At 57.3% G+C, this 19,200-nt stretch overlaps 1 long non-coding RNA gene across 1 annotated transcript; it reads left to right on the forward strand.

Annotated features, from left to right (window-relative positions):
* The first annotated feature begins 11,706 nt into the window (after nt 1–11,706).
* On the forward strand, nt 11,707–14,614 carry LOC140843833 (uncharacterized). Its single transcript, XR_012121798.1, has 3 exons — nt 11,707–11,806; nt 13,895–13,964; nt 14,469–14,614. It is a non-coding gene; the product is annotated as an uncharacterized lncRNA (long non-coding RNA).
* Nucleotides 14,615–19,200: the final 4,586 nt, after the last annotated feature.

Below are 19,200 nucleotides of genomic sequence, written 5' to 3' on the forward strand. Positions count from 1 at the left end.
AGAACTCTACCAGGCCCCCACAGTGAGGGTCCGGGAACAATCCCCTCCTGCCCCCACAGGAGCAGGGAAAGGTCACCACCGTGGACGTGCCAGGCACTCTGTCCTTCCAAGGCCTGCCCGCACAGGAACCAGTCAATCAGAACCCGACCTGCTGCGGTCCTGCCGGTGCCCATCTGACCTGCAGGAGGGAGGCACCCAGTCCCAGCCCTCTCTGGACGCCCTCACCCACCTCAGGGGAAAACCAAAACTGAGAAGCACGCATGCAGGTCACAGCACGGGGACACAGGCTCACTGAGAGCCCGGGACACGCCCAGGCCTGCAGAGCGCCCCGCGCCACACCTCCCCGCACAGCAGGCTCCCGTGAAATAACAGGAAAACAGCACAAAGAACCCCGCATCTGAGACCTCAGTGACGATGGGGAAACTGCTAGAAAATGAATGAATGGAGATAAAATAATATCTGGCTTTTTCTTATCCTTAAATGATGTAGCAGATAAGAGTTTATTCAAAAAAAAAACAATTACATCCACAAATCAATTAACGTGATACACCACATTTAACAAAATGAAGATAAAAACCATACGGTCATCTCAACAGATGTAGAAAAAGCATTTGACAAAATTCAACATCCATTTACAATAAAAAATCTCAATGAAATGAATATAGAAAAAATGTACCTCAACATAACAAAGGCCACACACGACAAGCCCACAGCCAACATCACACTCAACGGTGAGAAGCTGAAAGCTGTTCCTCTGAGCTCAGGAACAAGACAAGGATCCTCACTCTCCCCACTTCTATTCAACACAGTATTAGAAGTTCTAGACACAGCAATCAGACAAGAAAAAGAAATGACAAGTGTCCAAATTGGTAAGGAAGAAGTAAAATTATCACTATTTATGGATGATGTGATTTTGTTTAGAAAACCCTAAAGATTCCAACAAAAAAGCTGTTAGAATAAATTAATTCAGTGAGTTGCAGGATACAAAATCAATATACAGAAATCCATTGTTTCTATACACTGCTGATGAGCTATCAAAAAGAGAAATTAAGAAAGCAACCCAAATTAGAATTGCATCAAAAATAATAAAATACCTGTGAACAAATTTAACCTACAAACTGAACGCTACAAGACACTAATGAAAGAAACTGAAAAATACACAAATAAATGGAAAGATAGCCCATGTTCGTGGGTTAGAAGAATTCATATTGTTAAAATCTGTAAGTTCAATGCAAATTCAAAGCAATATACCAATTCAGTGCAACCCTATCAAAATTCCAATCGCCTTTTTCACAGAAATAGAGTAAATTATTCTAAAATTTGTATGGAACCACAAAAGACCCTGAGCAGCCAAAGCAATCTTGAGAAAGAATAAAGCTGAAGGCATCACACTCCCTGACTTCAAACTGTATTACAAAGCTATGATAATTAAACAGTCTGGTATTGGCTTAAAAACAGACACACAGATCAATGGAACAGAATAGAGAGTTCAGAAGTAGACCTACCCTCACATGAGCAATTAATTTATGACAAAAGAGGTAAGAATATACAAGAGGAAAAGGACAGTCTCTTCAGTCAATGGTTTGGGAAAACTGGACAGATGCATGCAAAAGAATGAAACCAGACCACTACCTTACACCATACACAAAAATTAATTCAAAATGGATTAAAAATTTGAATGTAAGACCTGAAACCACAAACTCCCAGAAGGGGCTAAGCTCCTCAACATCAGTCTTGCCAATGGTTTTTTGGATCTGACTTCAAGAGCAAAAATAAGCAAGTGGGACTACATCAAACTAAAAAGCTCCTGCACAGCAAAGGAAGCCATCAACAGAATGAAAAGCAAACTACTAAATAGGAGGAGATGGTTGCAAATCACATATCCGATCAGAGGTTAATATCCAAGATATATAAAGTGTTCATATAATTCAACATCAAAAAAACAAACAGTCCAATTTAAAAATGGGTAGAGGATCTGAATAGACATTTTTCTAAAGAAGACATAGAGATGACCAACAGGTACATGAAAAGATACTCAACATCACTGAGCCTCAGGGAAATGCAAATCAAAATCACAATGAGGCATCAGCTCACACCGGTTAGAATGTCCATTATTAAGAAGGCAAGAAATGACAAGTGCTGGTGGGGATGTGGAGAAAAGGGAGCCCTGTGCACTACTGATGAGAATGTAAACTAGTGCAGCCACTGTGGAAAACAATATGCAGGTTCCTCAAAAAATTAAAAGTAGAACTACCATATGAACTAGCAATTCCACTTTTGGGTGTTTTATCTGATATGAAAATACTAATTCAAAAAGATACCTGCATCCCCATGTTCATCACAACTTTACTTACAATAGCCAAGACATGGGAACAACCAAGGGTCCATTGACAGATGACGGGATACAGGTGATGTGGCAGATACACACAATGGAGTATTACTGAGCCATAAAAATGAATGAAAACATTGCCATTTGCAACAATGTAAGTGGACCTTAAGGACATTATGCTACGCAAAATAAGTCAGAGAGAGACAAATAAGGTATTGTCTCACTTATATGTGGAATCTAAACAGCAAAAGAAAAATCCAAGCTCATAAATACAGAGAACAGATCAGTTGTTGCCAGAGACAGGGGGTGAGGGTGGGAAAAATGAGTGAAGAGGGTCAAGAGGTACAAACTTCCAGTTGTAAAATACGTACATCATGGGGATGGCATGTGCACCACGGTGACCATAGTGAATAACACTCAACTGCGTATTTGAAAGTGGCCAAGAGAGTATATCTTAAAAGTTCTCCTCATAAGAAAAAAATGTTTTTGTAACTTTGTTTGGTGACAGATGTTAACCAGACTTACTGTGGTGATCATTTCACAGCATATACAAATACCGAGTCATTCTGTCGTACACCTGAGGTTATATAATCTTATATGTCCATAACATCTCAATTTAAAAAATAGCAACATATTTGGGGACTATAGCTTTTGGATAAGTAAAATGGATGACGGCAGAGTTCTAAAGAGAGCAGAGGAATCTCAAACAGTCTGTTAAAAGGCACGTGCATTCGTTGTACATAGATGTTGAAAACTCTAGAGCAAACAGTAAAAAAATCATTTTAAACCAGAATTGAAACAGGTATGCTGAGAGGTTAAACAGAATCACACAAAAAGCAGAAAAAGAACAAAGACCAAAAAAGAAACAAAAAACAAGGACAACTTATCGCGAACAGCAACAAACTGGCAGATGCTGGTCCACCCGGGTCAACAGCCACTTCAAATGTGAAAAAGTATAAATTTGCCAATTAAAAGACAGAGACTGTCAGAGCAGGTAAAAAACAAGATCCAACCCTATTGTTGTCTACAAGAGGCTCACTTTACATACAGACGCAGATAGATTAAAGGAGTGGAGAAAGACAGGACGTGTTAACACTAGCAAAAACAGGCTGGAGTCATTTTATTAATCTCAGAGCAGATTTCAGAGCAAGGGAAGTTATTAGGATAAAGAGGAGCATCACATGTAACGAGGCCGGTCCTCCAAGAAGAGGCCACCATCCCTAACATGTCTGCCCCTGGCAATGGAGCCCCACGACGCCCACCCACCTGGCCAGGTCTCCCCCTAAGCCCTGCGGTCTACATGACAGGCCTGCTGCTCGTCCCCACTGCCCTGAGCTGTGCACCACCCCCCACCCTGCCCAGCTGTGACCCCATCACTCCCCCACTTGACTGCCTTTGACCACCCCCCACATTGCACCTGCTCCCCCCAGAGCCCCTCACCCCACTCTAGCTCTGTATCCCCCTAAACTGGACGGACGCCACCCCTGGGCCCCTGCTGACACACAGGATGCTTTGCCTCCTTTCCCAGGTGGCACGCTGAGTGGGCAGAGTGATGGGCACAGTGAGGGTGGAGGCGGGCAGAGGCCATCAGAGCAGAAAGAGGGTTGGGGATTTGTCTCAGGAAACGCGGGGCCACTGTGTTCTCTTCGTGGTGACTTGAAAGGGGCGTGCTTGTGTTCAGAGGCTCCCTGGAGAGAATGCGGGGCTAACGGAACTGAAACCTTTACACCATGTGTGCACGGCTTTCAGATCACGGCTGCTGAGCGCTAAGCTGTGGAGGGGCATCAGCACTGCCAGGGCTTGGCTGAGCACGCGGAGATCCGACCCACCATCTGCACAGCAAGCAGGCAGGTAGACTTCAGGTGACGGCTGAGCTCTGACAAAGGCTGCTTCCCATACACCTGTGTGGACGCAGGATGAATACTGAGTGGCACCTGCTCAGGCCTGGGCCTCACTGGTAAGGCTGGGTGAGCTGGACGGCAGGTGGGATGGGGGGGCATCCACTGCGGATGGGAGCCCCAAGTCCAACCAGGAGGACCGAGGCGGCATCACCACGTGGGTCACACTCTGTAACACCCAGAGCCTGTTGCACTCCGAGAGAAATTACTGGAGATACAAGTGGTTTCCTGCCCTGGGAATTCAGCCAGAAGCCACAAGATGCATGGAGGTGGGCCCATGAGCTGGTTGGATACTGGCCTGAGCACCCACTTCACACACGGTGGGGGGCCAGCAGCAGCTGCTGGCCCAGAAAGCTGCCAGGGGCCCCGTACAGCGGGGATAACCCTGAGGGTCGGGGAGATAGCCCTGCTTCCTCCAGAGCCCCAGCCAGCACCACAGGGTCTCTGGGGTCCCTCCTGATGAGAGACACGGTGAGGCTGCTCTGCAGCCTCCGCACAGGACGCTGAAGTGGTGCCAATCTGCTGCTCAGACGCAAATTTGCCCAGCAGCCCTGCTCGGGGGCTTCCCTTGGGCAGAGGTGACCAGACGGCTCCTCCCGAAGTCCTGACGCTCCAAATGCCCCTCCTTCCAGACTCACTCAAATGCCACTGTCCCCCCGGACCCTTCTCCTCACTGAGCCTAGAGACGGGGCTACGGAGCACGGCTCTGCAGCAGGTGCATGGCTTAGCCACCAGACACGGCTCCCTGACAGAGGTCTGGCCTCCTCGGCATGCCTGGGCCAGCGCCAGCTGCTGCGGCCACTCAGCAAGCAGGATAAGGTCCTCCTGGACTCTCCATTCTCCCCTGTGTAGTCCCCGGCCTCACCGCCTCCGGGCAGGTCCCATCTGGGCTGGGCAGTCAGCTGGGATGCAGCCTCACTGGGACGTTCACCCACAGCAGCAGCCAACATGCTCAGAACGTGTGACTGTCACCTGACACACTGGTGGTGTTTCGGGGGCCTCGCACCAAGCGAAGGCCATGGCCACCACAGAGGGGGACCTCCAGCCGGGCTCGGCTCCCTCCTGACAAGGACTGAACACCATCTTCTCCACGTGCGGCTGGTGCCACGGGTCCGGTCCTGAGATCAGTGAAGGAATTCACAGGCAGCCCCATGGACGGAAAGGGGTGGCCGGAGCGGCTGAGACAGGCCCCAACACCAGCTGGCTGTGTGTGCCTTTAATCGATGCCGAATTTCAGCCGAGACTGAAGAGCTGTCCTGTCTGAGGGAGGGCTCCCTGCAGAGACGCAGCGCGGGCAGGGCTCCCCGGAGCCCCTGCAAACCTCCTCATGCTGGCACTGGGCCACCAGGGTGACACCTGATGGCTGAGCTCTCTGGTGGCAGGGGTGGGAGCTGTATTCTCTCAAGACAACCCCACAGAACAAATGTGGGCTGGATGGGGTCCCGGGAGGCCCAGGCGCGGCTGGCAGTGCCCTGGGACCCACAGCAGAGCCTAGACTGCTCACCTGCTCTTGGACCTGGAGTGACATGAGGGGGCCGCGGGGGGAGGGGCAGCCGGGCCCCAGCTGTGGGGAGGGGGGCTCAGAGAAGCAGCACCAGGGGCAGCGGGACCCCCCATAGGGGAGGGAACGGGAGCCGGTGAGTGAGGCCATGGGGAGATGCAGCCCCGGGCAGCAGACGGCGCTGGAAGGGCCCCCGTCTGGAGGCAGCCTGGGAGGCAGGGCCACAGGGGTGGCTCCGGGCTATGCTGCTTCCCTGACGGGCCCACTGGTCACGCATCCCGGGGCCAGGTCCCCTCGGGTGAGCAGGAGGCAGACACCCCAGGGCGCCTCTCCAAGGAGCTCACCCATGCACCCCGACAGCACAGACATCCCCTCCCCAGGCACGACCCTGCCCCCACTTGCATCGGAGACCCCCAATCGGGGTGGGAGGGAGCGTGCCACGGACCCCTCCATGAGCTGCCACACTCCCTCCCCGACGGCCCCCCTCCATGCCCCCTCCCCAGCCCTAACAGAGCCCCCCATGAAACTTCTCAGGTCCTGAAAAGGGCTGGGCCCTGGGCAGCCCTGTCTCTGGGGGTTGACCAGAGCAGGCCCAGCATTCTGAGAGAACACCCTTTGCCCCACAGGGGAATTTTGGGGTGACACTGGTTTGGGGGGACATCCCGCAAGGAGACAGCACATCATCCTTTCTCTGTTTCCCTAAAGACCTGACATGAGGCCGCTGCTCAGCCTTGGCCTGGACAGTTGGAAGCAGCCTGGGGGACCAAGGACAGACCCCTGGATCCCCAGCCTGGATGGCCCCCCAGGACGGCGCAGCTACTGCAGAGCGGGAATGACCACTTCACCCCTCGTGCCCGGGGGCCGCTGCACAATCAGCAGTTCTAGAATGTAAATAAGTTGTGGTCTATAATTTGTCAGAGTCCAAGCATGCTTTCCTGCCCAAAAACAAACACGCGTGCACACATTCCAGAGCAGAGCCCAAGGGCAGCGCTGCCACCCAACCGGAGGCTCGTGTCCCCACGTCCAAGCCTAGATGGGGTGGGGGCTCTGCCTGGCTCTGCAGACTCCCCAGGCCGGCAGCTCCCGGGACCAGCCCCGGGGAGAGCCGCAGCCTCGGCCCCTCCTGCACCCTCTCTTCTGAGGGGCAGGGAGATGCTTTTGAAGGGCCACCCGATAAGAAACAGGAGACGTGGGCATGAGCCAAGAGCTCATCACAGACGAGGGCCGCATCCGAGAGACAGGGGCTCCCCGGTTGACCGGTTGACGTGTTCACTTAGTTCTAAGTAAGGCTCCCCAGATCCCTAAGTCAACAGTGGATTCTTTGAACTGTTGCGTAAGTGGAGCATCAAAGTCGGTGGGTGGCCTTCCGCCTGGAACGGCGGTGCCGCAGCGCCACCTGCGGGGACACAGGCAGCCGGCCACAGCTTGTCCACAACATAACCCCTGGCAACTGCACAAAAGGAAGCCAAGAGCTGTTCGCAGAGACAAAAGAGCAAACAAGGGCCACCATAATTCAAGAAATTCTTACATGAAATGTATGAAATTAATTGGAATTATTTTCAAGGAGAAAATCCTCCTCTGAATAGGCATTTTCTCTGTTCAGCAGAATTTTGTTTTAATTGCCATTGACGAGATGGTGCGTGGGGATCGCCTGGGCGTCTGGGGGCTGTTTTCAGCATCAGGCAGGAACCCATCCCACTGCCGGTGGGGAGCTGGCAGAGGGGAGGTGAGCCCCGCACCCTGGGGCCCCCGCTGCTTCCAAGCACAGAGGAAGAAACAGTGCCGGCCAATGGTTCTGCCTGTAAAAGCCCCGCTGCTAAACCGCTCTGCCCCAGGCCCCCGGTGCCAACGGCGGACCCCAGCGGAGGAGGCCCAGGCCCTCCAGGGGGACCCCACGAGGCTGCAGGCGGGGCAGGCGACCTGCCCGCGTGTGGTGGCGGGCTGCCCTCTCTGCCCCCTTCGCTCTGCCCTTTGCCCCTGCTGCCCCTCCACCGAGTGTCCTCTCATGAGCAGCTCACTGAGCAGGAGGCTCCGGGAGACTGAGGGGACACGACTCGAGCAGGTGGTGCTTTTGCTGAGAATCTGTGACGTGGTCTGCACACAAGACTTCTGAGATTTGAGACACGGGGCACAGACTGGTGACTCCACTCATTTTTCAAACAGATGGCAGCCCCTGTTTACTCTTCGGTTCCTGTAAACAGCTCTCTGTTCCCTTGTGTGAGATCCTGTCAGGGACAGAGCGTCCGGAGAGGAGTACTCCGTGGGGTCCTGAGGTGAGTCAGATGTCGGTGATGGAGATGACAGAGGCCATCTGGGCTTTTCCCCGCCCACCCACCCCACCGCCCAAACACCCATTCTTCTACTCATCCATTCATCCTTCCACCCAAACTTCACCCCCATCCACTCAAACATCCCTCCATCCATGCATGGACTCGAACCCATACCCACTGATGTCCTCGCCACGGAGCAAATCCTGACAGGCTGTGAGTTTGGAATGACAAGTGGGATTCAGGGCTGCCCCGGGTTTATGGTCTTACTGGGGTGTGGCTGGGATCTCAGGGCCCAGGGTCCCACAAACCCAAATTCAGATCCTCACTTGGCCATTCAAAGTGTGGCCTTGAGCAGACGACCCACCTCTCGGAGCCCACTGCCCACCACATCTCTAAAATGGGACAATAAGACCTCCTTTCAAGCATCCCTGAAAGGATTCAGGAGATACTGCAGGGCTGGGCGTGGAGGGAAGGAACACCCCACGTGGGTCACATGAAGACACACGCAGTCCCCTCGCCTGCTGCCCCCTCCCGGCTCCTCCCATTCCAGCCCCACTTCTCTGGCCAGCAAAGGAGATGACAGTGAGTATGGCTGACCCAGGGGGACACGGGGTCTCACCTACCTGCAACACTCAGCCTGCATGCAACCCACCGGGTGGCACCTCTCCCCTCCATGCCCGCCAGCGGGCGTGCTGCCCCAACAAGGCGGGGGACAAAAACAGGAATGATAAGGCAGCAGCGAGAGGGCGGCGTGTGGGGCCGCCAGGCTCTGTGCCAGTGAGGCATGGCACTGTCCCCCAGACTCCTCTGGCAGGGCCAGCGAGGCCTTACCACGGCCCCTTTCACACACAAGGACCCTTCACAGGGCAGCCCTGAGTCTCGTGTGTGGGGGACACGAGGCGGGGCTTGAGCTGGGCTCCCAATGCTCCAAAATGCACACTCGGGTTAAGCCGATGGTGACTCTCTGGTGTTGGAATCGTCTGGCCTCAGATGGGAAAGCCGCCAGGCTGTCAGGGGGCGGGACGCAGGGCCCCACCCTGGCAGCAGCCACCACCCTACTGGGGGCAAACCCCCCGAGCAGGCTGATCCTATTCCTTTCCCTGCGCAGATCCTTGTCCTTACTTCTCATCACTCCCATTAGGAAGCGCACAATAGCCTCCCCGGGGGAGCACGAGCTTCTGGAAGCCACAGCAACTACAGGCTGGCTTACTGATGGGTGCCCACCAGGGAGGGGGTGGCGCACAGCAGAGAGCAGCCTGACCACAGCCTGCTGGGCCTTGCAGGGACAGCTGCTGCCTCTCGCCCACCCTCGTGACCCAGTGAGGGGCCAGAGGCGTGTGGTCCTGACGGCAGCCTCAAAGGCCTGGGGCAGGGGCGCCACATCACGTTCTCAGTGCTGCCTGCTCCGTAACCAGGAGAACCAAGTGCCAGGCACCCCCACAACACACAACACCTGCCTAAGGAGCCCCTCCTTGGCCTGGAGGCTGGTCTCCTCTTCAGGGGCCCGCTCAGGCCATGCAACATCCACGCGGACCGGCTGGGTAAGGGAAAAGCACACAGTGTACCGGGGCTTGCCTGGCACCCAGCACCCAGCCCTCAGTGGGTCTCATTTTGGGAGGATTTAACCTTCAGGAAGGGCTATTTACACATTTTCTCTTTTAACTTCCCCTGTCCACTGCCCTGGGTGGCAGGGGGCTACAGGGGGTCTCTCCCAGTAGTCCAGGGCCCAGTCTGGGGCCTGGCGGTGGCTTCCTGAATAAATGAATGAATGAATGGCCCAGCAGCATAAATGTCCAGGCTGGAGTCGCTGGCCAACATTCTGTGGTGGTGGGGGGGGTGGGGGGGCAGAGGGAGGGGGCCCTGGGCATCCCGTCTGGCCTCTGGCTTGGGGGAACAGCTCCGGGCCTCCCTGGCTGACAGCACCCCGGGAGGAAAAGGCCACATCAGTGGGTGGCCCGGATGTCTGCTTCAGGAGAAAGTGCACCGCCCTGAGCAGCCTGTGTCTCTGCAGATATTTCTCCTGCTGCATTAAAGGCTTTATGGGGGCAGAACCCACTGGGCGCTGGAGCCCTGGGCTCCCCTACTCCCCTCCCGGGCCATGAGGGCACCCTGGCTTCGAGCAGCCACAGGACAAGACCACCTTGCAGGCCACCTGATGTGCTGCCAGGACTTTAGTTCGCCTGTCTGACCAGGCCAGACTCTGCGATTATCAGACCAAACCTAAGAGCTAAAACTGCAGAACTCGCAGAAGAAAAAGGGGAAGCTTTCTGACTTTAGGTCTGCAGTGATTTCCTGGCGCTGATGCCAAAAGGCACGGGCGGCAACAGAGACAGATGAGACAGCGTCTGCACCTCGGAGGGCAAGGTCAGGAGGCTGGGAGGTGACCTGCAGGGCGGGGGAGAGTATTTGCGAACCGCGCGCCGGGCGAGGGTGTGATATCCTGAACAGATACATAACTCCTGTAACCAGAAAACAACAAAAAAACAACCCAATCAAAAACTGGCAAAGGACTCTGTTTGGATAGAATGTTTGTGTCCCCAACACACGTGTTGGAGCCCCGACTGCCAGGGCGATGGTATTCGGAGGTGGGTGTCAGGAGGGCCCAGGGCTAGACGGGGTCATGAGGCAGCTTCACGGGGGTGCAGGGGGGGTAGGGGCGGCGGGGCACTAGGTCCTTACGAGAAGACACCCGAGGGCTTGCTGCCCTGTCCTGGACACAGCAACGTGGTGGCGCCCGCAAGCCGGGAGAGGCCCTGACCTCAGACCCGCCCCAGAACCACAGGGAAGGCACACCGCGGCTCTAGCCCCCGCGCTGTGGTATCTTTGCTGTGGCTGCCCAAGCCAACAGACTTCTCCAAAGAAGATACACAAATGCTAATAGCCCATGAAAAGACGCTCCGCATCACCTAAAATTAGCCCTGTAAGATGCATACTGTAGCACTGAGAGAATAAAAATCATGAGTTTAAAATAAACCTCCCTTATTTGCGATTTTCCAGTTGCCTAAGGAAGGTGTAGTAGTTTGTCTAAGCCAATTGTCGCGGCTCTGCTGTGTGCAAGGAACACTCGTTGGAGGAACTGGGAGAGAACCTTCTCCCAACTGGTGCTTCTGATCAGAGATGGTCCTGCGTGAGCCCCGCAGTAAATGTGGCCACCCAGCCTCCCCATGGACAGCCTCCAGGAGCCGCCAAGAGGCCCGCAGGCCACCCCACAGCCGGCACTAGGAGCGACATCCGCCCTCGACAGGTCTTGCAAACCAGAGGCCCCCCACAAGGAGGTGAGCGTTTGTCTCCCCACACACAGCGGGCGTAGGGCCCCCTCCCTGGCCCCCTCTCCAGATGGTGAGAGCGGCCGTGCCAGAGCTAAATTCCACCTAGTCTGACGTGTGTGGCCTGCACTGGGTTTGGGGAAAAGAAAAACTCAAATGCTTTCAGAACCCTCTGCCCTCAGCCGGCCTAGGGCCTCCCAGCCTGCCCAGTGCCGGTTGGTTACCTGCCCGGGGCTGTCTAAAGTGTGCCCCTGAGAGGGCTGGTGGTCCTGCCCTGGCCCTCCCTGTCGGAAGCTCCCTGGGGCCACTCGGTCACTCGGTGGGGTCCCCCACTCTCAAGCGCCTCCCAAGCCCGCCTGACCCCCAGCTTCTTCCCTGCGTGGTCCAGTCTTGAGCTCACAGAGCAGGGCGGCGACACCCTCAATGTCAGTCCTTAACTGCTAAACAGGACGGAGGGGCAGCACGGGGGTGCCTGGGGCTGTGGGCCCTTGTCCGTGCCCCATCCTGGGGGCCGGAAGACCCGTCCAGTCACTCACCAGCAGGTGAGGCCAGCTGGGGAGACAGGGAAGTCGGGGATGGCCACTGCCTCTCAGGAGGGGATTGCTGGGCTCAGACAGACCCTCCTCTCCCTTCTCCGCATGACGGGCAGGCCACATCTGGCGTGAGCCTCCCCCTGGATTGGGGAACTCCTGGCTGAGCGAAGAGACCAGCCCCCAAGGCCTGGAGGGGCTGAAGGGGAGGCGGCCGGCCTGGGCTGCCTTCCCGCTGAGAGCCTGGCATCTTGACGCGGCACAGCCCTGCTGACCTCCTCCAGGAGCCAGCCTCCAAGGACTCGGGGTGCGCAGGGAGAGCAAGAGGGAGGGCCTCAGCCACCGGGGGCTCCCTGAGAGCCGCAGGAGGGCAGCGAGGCCGGGGTGCCTGCCGACAGGGCAGGAAGGGGTGCATGTCCAGACAGGAAGCCCTTCTCTCTCGGCCCAAGGGTGCCAGGCACCAGAGCCCAAGTCCACAGGCCCCACACCCCAAACAGGGACCCCCGTCCGCAGAGCCGCCGCCCCTCACGTGGAGAATCCCCAGCATTTGGGGCTAACTCCCGGGTCCAGCCACTCTCCGGCCCTTCGGCGCCTGCATCCTGTCCCCCTGGGGCCCCTCAGGGAGCCCCCACCCTGACAGGGTGTTTGCCGCCCCTGGCCCTGGAGGAAAGCCACTCTGGGTCTGTGGGCAGGTGGGGGCTGCAAGGCGTCTCGGTCCTGCGCCTCAGGGGCTGGGATGAACCATGTGGGGCTCGGCCCGGGGCGTCCCGCCAGGTGGTTCTCAGGCTCTGCGGTCTCGCCTGCCCTGAGCCCCAGGACAGCGGCGGCCCCGCCCGGTGCCGGGACCCCCACCCCGCGCCTCGCCCTGCAGGTGGGTTTTGCCCCTGGGCTCAGACACCCCACAGTGGGGAGGGTGACCACTTGGAGGTTAAGGCGGCCACTCGGGTCCTGGGGAGCAAACTCTCTCATTTTCCCAAATGGGTCCATTTATTACCTACTACTGAGAATTTATTTGGATCTGCAGTGTTTTGAAACTTCTTCATTTCTTGTTTATTAAGAAACTCAGCTCCTGACTGGAGTGGCTCTGAGCCCCCAAGCCAAGGGCACATTTTCTCCTCATGAGTCACTGCTGGGCCTGCAGGCAGGGGGTGCCCAGACTCCCTGGAGCCTCCCCCCAAGCCCCTTTGGGACCAGCATCGGCCCTGATCCGTGTGCCGCCCAGGAGAGGCCCCGGGACGCCCGCCTCCGGGTGTGAGGGCTCAGCTGTCCGAGTTCTGCAAGCCCCGCATCCACCCTCTCCCCCACATCCTGGCCCCTAAGATGGGGTGTGAGCTCCAGGGCTCGGTGGGTCTTTGGTCGCCCACGTTTCCTCCATGTTCCAAGCACAGTGCCGATGCCTCCACTGAGCAGCCACTGTTGTCCCTGCCCCCATTTCATGACCCACGAAACGAAGCACGGAGAGGGTGAGTACCCAGGGCCACACAGGTGTGTAGGGACAGGCCGGCCCAGCACCAGCCCCTTAGCCTCCCCGAGCCACCCCAGGTGTGTGTTCAAGGGGCTGGCTCAGACGGGGGCAAGGGCAGCAAGGCCAGGATGCATGCGGAGCACAGGGAAGGGGGTGCAGCGGCACCCCGAATGCTGTCACAAGGTGCCGGCGTGCCCTGTGGGGGCTGGTGGGCCAAGGGGGCGACTCAGGCCAGCTGTGCTTCACATGGAGACCCCAGAGGAGGCGAGTCAGGGGGCCTCTGCGAGCCACGGGAGCAGGCACGGGGCTTCAGAAGAAGCAAGGGTCTCTGGGGGACACAAATGCCTGGAGCAGGGAGGGGAAGGGGACGGGCTGCCTGGGGGCTGGAGACGACCGACGGGAGGTGTACGACCGACGGGAGGCGTGCTGACTTGGAACGGCCCTGGGCCAGCCCCTTGTGCGAGAAGAGAATAAGCTTTGGGGTTTTAATAAATTGAAAACAAAAGTTTAAGCTCTGGCCTCCTGGGTAAACTTTTCCTCGGAATTAATTTCTAAGATAAATTGTTTTAGAATTGTTCGGTCCATCTCAGCTGAGCCCCCAATGTTTTTCTGATTAGACATTTCCATCTAAATAGAACCGACATCTGAACGACACCTCAATCCCAGCCATGCTGACGTCTGCCAGGCCAGTGGTTTACGGGGAAGGTATGAGTACCTGCTGATGGCTTTGCAAAAATTGAGCTGTTTTCTCAGCGAAATTGGATGTGGCACTCAGTTGAGCAGAGAAGGTTCTTGGGAAGGGGGGGGTGTCGCTGACGGGGCTGACCCTGAAGGATGAGGGTCCCAGGAGGGGAGGGGAGCCCAGAGGAGCACACTAGATGCTTTTGCGGTGTCCACACACCTTCCCCAAAGTGCCTGGCCCATGTCCACACACTGGCTCCCTGTACCCAAAGAGTGGCACGCCTCTTCAAGGGGTACACTGATCCCATTTCCTTTAAGGGCACAGTTGCTTGGTTTGAGAAAAATCAGCAAAAAATATAATAAGTCTGAACAAAGCAGGGTGCACAGTGTCCCATAGCTGGTGGACGAGGACTCTGGGGAAGTGTCACTCTGCCCTAGCCCAGGGTGGGCTGCCCAGGGAAGGGGACCCCGAGGAGCCACCTCTGCAGGATTCCCTGAGGTGCAGGACGCAACCTATCTTTCCAAAAGGGGCGCACAAACCCACAACGATGCAGGCAGGACGGTGCACCCCAAGCCTCCCCCGAGGAGCAGCCCGATGTGTGCACTCCGACCCCAATGGCTGGTGAGAAAACGCTGACTGTGGCCCACTGTCACATGCGTGCTTGCCATTTAAGCCCTGAGAAGTTCCGCGGGACAGAGAAAGGAGGCGGCAAGCAGAGACCAGTGCACAGAGGCGAACGAGCATCGGCCACGTCCAGGCACCAGAAAGCGCTGGATTTCGTTGCAAAACTGTTATAAAGGTGAAGTGCGACTTTTCCTTCTCTGAGTGTCATGTTCCCACTTTGCTACCAGGTGCAATGTGGCCTCCAGAACCAGAGAGGCGTTGACCCAGTGCCGCGGGGATTCTCCTTCCGGCCCTCAGAGCCCTCCTCTCCGCCCAGCAGGACAGAGGTGGGTGCTGGCCAGTCCCCCCTTGCGGCTACAGTGACAAGGGGATGCACACCCCCATAGACCCTCAACACACAGAGCCACAGGGACGCCCAACAGGCCAGTCCGCAGCTGGAGGAAGCCCCGGCTCCCAGGAATGCTGGGGCTTGGCTTCCCAGCTTTTATTTCTACAAAATTCCCAAATTCAGAAATGTTTGTGATAAAGAAGTTGCATTCGGTCCCCAAACAGGCAGCAAGCCTGTGGGTGCGTGCTCTCGGTCTCAAGTGATGTCTACGACAGTGGGTCCTCAGGAGGAACCAGGCAAACACCACGAGTTCACATGTGAAGAAAACTGACGCCTGAGGGGCTAAGGAATGTGCTACGGGCCACACGGGAAATCCGGGGGAGCTCCAAACGCTCCGAGATCTCGCCTGCCGCACCTGAGTCGTGGTGATCAACAGCCCAACAATGCAGCTCACCTCTGACAGCTCCCCCAGGCCCCGGCCCTGGGTTCATTTCTATATGAGCACCACCCCCTGCTCCTCAGCTCCCTGCGTGATCGGCTCGCCTCTGTCCAAAACAAGAATCTGACAGGACAGAGCTCTGTGGCACATCACCAGAAATCTCCCTTGTGCCACCAACAGCAGGCACAGAATCACCAGAGAAAGTCACTATTGATCCAGTGTTTAGACCCGTGACTATAATTTCCAGCTCTGAAAGATGTGATCTAGCCCACTAAGTTATTCGGTTAACTTTCTGCACCAAAACATTAACTTAGAACTTTCAAAGTCCTCAATCCACGTTTCACAGTTGACTGAGGTCTAGTAGGGATCCATTTGGGAAAATAGTTGTCGTGAAGAGCAGCCCGCAGACGCTTCCCCCGGCTGTCCTGGAATTCGAGAGCCACTCCAGCTGACAGAGCTTCCGGGGGCTCTGAGGATGAGGCATCCCGCCTCAGCACTCCAGGTGACCGGACAGGGCCGAGTGCACGTGCGTCTGCCCACCTCCCTTCCTTCCCAACCCTTCCCAGAGCCGTTCTCCAGGGGGACAGGGCCACAGAGGCCCCCACATTCACTCTCCAATGGGGGAGCCCTCATCTCCCAGTAAACCCATCCGTTACTTCGGGTTGTTCCACGACAGGCCTGGAAAGGTGAATCAAGTGTCTAGTCTGGTTGAAAAATGAATCGTTTAACCACAGCCCTGGGCCACAGGTCAGGGGAGCCACGGGCAGGGGAGCCACAGGTTGGGGGAGCCGCGGGCAAGGAAGCCACAGGCAGAGGAGCCACAGGTCAGGGGAGCCACGGGCAGGGGAGCCACAGGTCAGGGGAGCCATGGGCAGGGGAGCCACAGGTCAGGGGAGCCACTGGCAGGGGAGCCACAGGTCAGGGGAGCCACGGGCAGGGGAGCCACAGGTCAGGGGAGCCACAGGTCAGGGGAGCCACGGGCAGAGGAGCCATTGGCAGGGGAGCTGCGGGCAGGGGAGCCACGGGCAGGGGAGCTACAGACAGGGGAGCCACAGGTTGGGGGAGCCACGGGCAGAGGAGCCATTGGCAGGGGAGCTGCGGGCAGGGGAGCCACGGGCAGGGGAGCTACAGACAGGGGAGCCACAGGTTGGGGGAGCCACGGGCAGAGGAGCCATTGGCAGGGGAGCTGCGGGCAGGGGAGCTACAGACAGGGGAGCCACAGGTCAGGGGAGCCACGGGCAGAGGAGCCATTGGCAGGGGAGCTGCGGGCAGGGGAGCCATGGGCCACAGAGCCACAGGCTTCACCTACAGCCTCTTCTCACCGGGCAATGGCGTGGCTGTTGGCAGAATACCTGACCAGTCAGATCATAATGATTCAGATCAGCTCTTCCCATAGATTTCAGAATAAGCAATCAATGCCTTTGATAGGATTTAAAGTCAAAGAGAAAACTTATTAAACCAAGTTAAGCCTCTGACATTGAGCAGCGTGCAGGCCGAGGCGGGGAGGGGCCGGGCAAGGGGTAACACCACGCAGTGGAACACGGGGAGCTGCAGACGGGTATCCCTCCCTTGGACGCTGCCGCTGCGTGCACCTGCGCCACAGCAGCCAGAGCCCCAGCCCCACCCTGCCGGCCCCTCTCTGCTCTCTGACTGCTCCCCAATGCCCCACCTCCAAGGCCCACACAGACCTTTCCTCCTCCAGGAAGTCTCCCGGCCTGCACTACCCTAGTTGGGCCTCCCTTCTGCAGTTGAAACCCTCCCTACCCTGGCCAAGGCTGGGAGGGGGTCCCTCTGCAAGGCACCTCCACATCTCATTTTCCTCATCCTTAGCCCCGCAAATGCACCTTTCCAGAAGGATGCAGGCCACACTCCCCTGACCATTCCCTGGATGGGTGACCCTTCTCTCTACTTCACCTGCCCAGCCACTGGCCTCACCTTCATCCAAAATAAGCAACCCCCTCACCCACCCCCACCCCCACAATCACCCAACCACCCCACACACCCACACCACCACCATCAACACCCCACCCCCTACCACCAACCCCCACCTCCAACCCTGTTCTTGCAGGCCAGGAGGGTCGCCCTCCAAACACCTGCTGATGGAATAATGCTAAACCATCTCCACACAGTTGCAGGCGGCCAGGCAGCCTCGCTCTGTCCTGGGGAGCGGCCGGTTCAGGAGTGACTGAGGCCAGGCATCTGCTCCAACTGCCTGCAGGGCTGTTGTCCAGCACGGCTCCTGTGCTGGTCCAGGGCACAGGGCAGGCCTGCTGGTCCCTCGGCCAGCTGTGGGCACCCTTGGCCCTGGCCATCTTCTTCTGGCCATGCCATCCTGCCCCTCGCCATCCGGCAGCCGGTCTGTGAGCCAAGGCTTGTCTGCTTTATCCGATTGCATGTGTAACTCTTAGTTAATTTGCTCCGTAATTGGATTTTTGCCGGTGATGCTTGAGATCACTTGATTTACAGGATCTGAGCAACCTGCTGTTGCTCATGCTCACGGGGGCTTCCTCCGCCCACCGTGAGACCAGTGGGACTCAGGCCAGGGATTCAGAAGGGTCCAGAGGCAGGACCGGCTCCCGGGCGGCTCCAGGCCTCCTGCCCACTCACCCTGCCTCAAGGGCACGGCCCACCTGTGTGATGCACCCCAGCACGGCCAGCCCCTGCAGGCCATCGTCAGAGCCCTGGCCTGCCTCCCGGCCTAGACGCCAGAGGACAGCACATTCTTACACCCGAGACCCACAGGCTGACACGGCTGCCTGCACCCTCCTCGGCCTCCGTGGGCTCCCGGCACAGTCCTCCTGCTCGCTGCACCTGTCCCAGGGGTCCCGCTGCACAAGATGTACGGCACCAGCCCTCACTGCCCACTAATGGCACGCTGAGAGTGATGAGGTGCACAGGGGAGCTGGGGGGGCAGGGCAGAGGGGAGGCGGGGGGAGGGGGTGCACGGGCGGGCACTTGCTGTGTAGGGCAGCGTCTCAAAGCCGGACCCCAGGCCAGCAGCACCCACAGGACCTAGAACATAGACCAAATGGATCAGAGACTCTGCAGCTGCACCTGAATGCAGGTGATCAGACCCCATGCCCACAGATCTGTGGGGTCCCTGCAGGAATCTGGGGAGGCAGGGCCCTGAGAAGACAGGGGCGGCCATCAGTGCCAGGTAGGCAGCCACCACACAGACACATTCCTGTAGGCATGATGAAATGGAGATGAATAGCTAAGGCTGCTCAGTCACCTCTGCCCACCAGGTCCTCCTCCAGGACCCCAAGCCTCCCCAAAATCCAGCTCACAGATCTCCAGGTGCTGATCTGGCTGGAAGGCATGTTCACAACAACCAAGGTCCTTGGAAACACCAAGTTCCGGGCACACAAGCAGGGTTTCTGACCAGTGGCATAGGGTGGCCCCGAGGCTCAAGCCTGAGCACAGGAGAGGAGGCCCTGCCCCCACCCGGATGTGGCAGGCGGGGCAGGTCTTCTGGACACGCTACATCAGGAGGGCACGCACACGCAGAGGGCAGAGCTCCGGGCAGGCTGTGCAGAGACCGGACATGGAGCGCCCTGTGTGGACAACTCAATCGACTCCACACACTATCAAACCGATCAGAGCTCTGCAACGCTGCCAAAACGCACAAGTCAATAATAGCAAGTGGATGCCGCCATGCTTAAAGGGCCCTTTGGGGAAACAGCAGACAGGAGCCACCTGACAGTAAACCCAGGGAGAGAAGCGAAAGGCACGGCACTCCAGGCCTTTACTGACGAGCTTGGAAGAGGAACAGGGCACAGGCCCACGCTGTGGCCACAGCAGGCCCACGTGGGTACTGACGCCAGTTCTCCCAGGCTGCTCCCACCTAGCCCCGACACCAGCCCGGCAG

This window comes from Manis javanica, chromosome 10, assembly GCF_040802235.1.
Source record: "Manis javanica isolate MJ-LG chromosome 10, MJ_LKY, whole genome shotgun sequence".
Taxonomy (NCBI): Eukaryota; Metazoa; Chordata; class Mammalia; order Pholidota; family Manidae; genus Manis; species Manis javanica.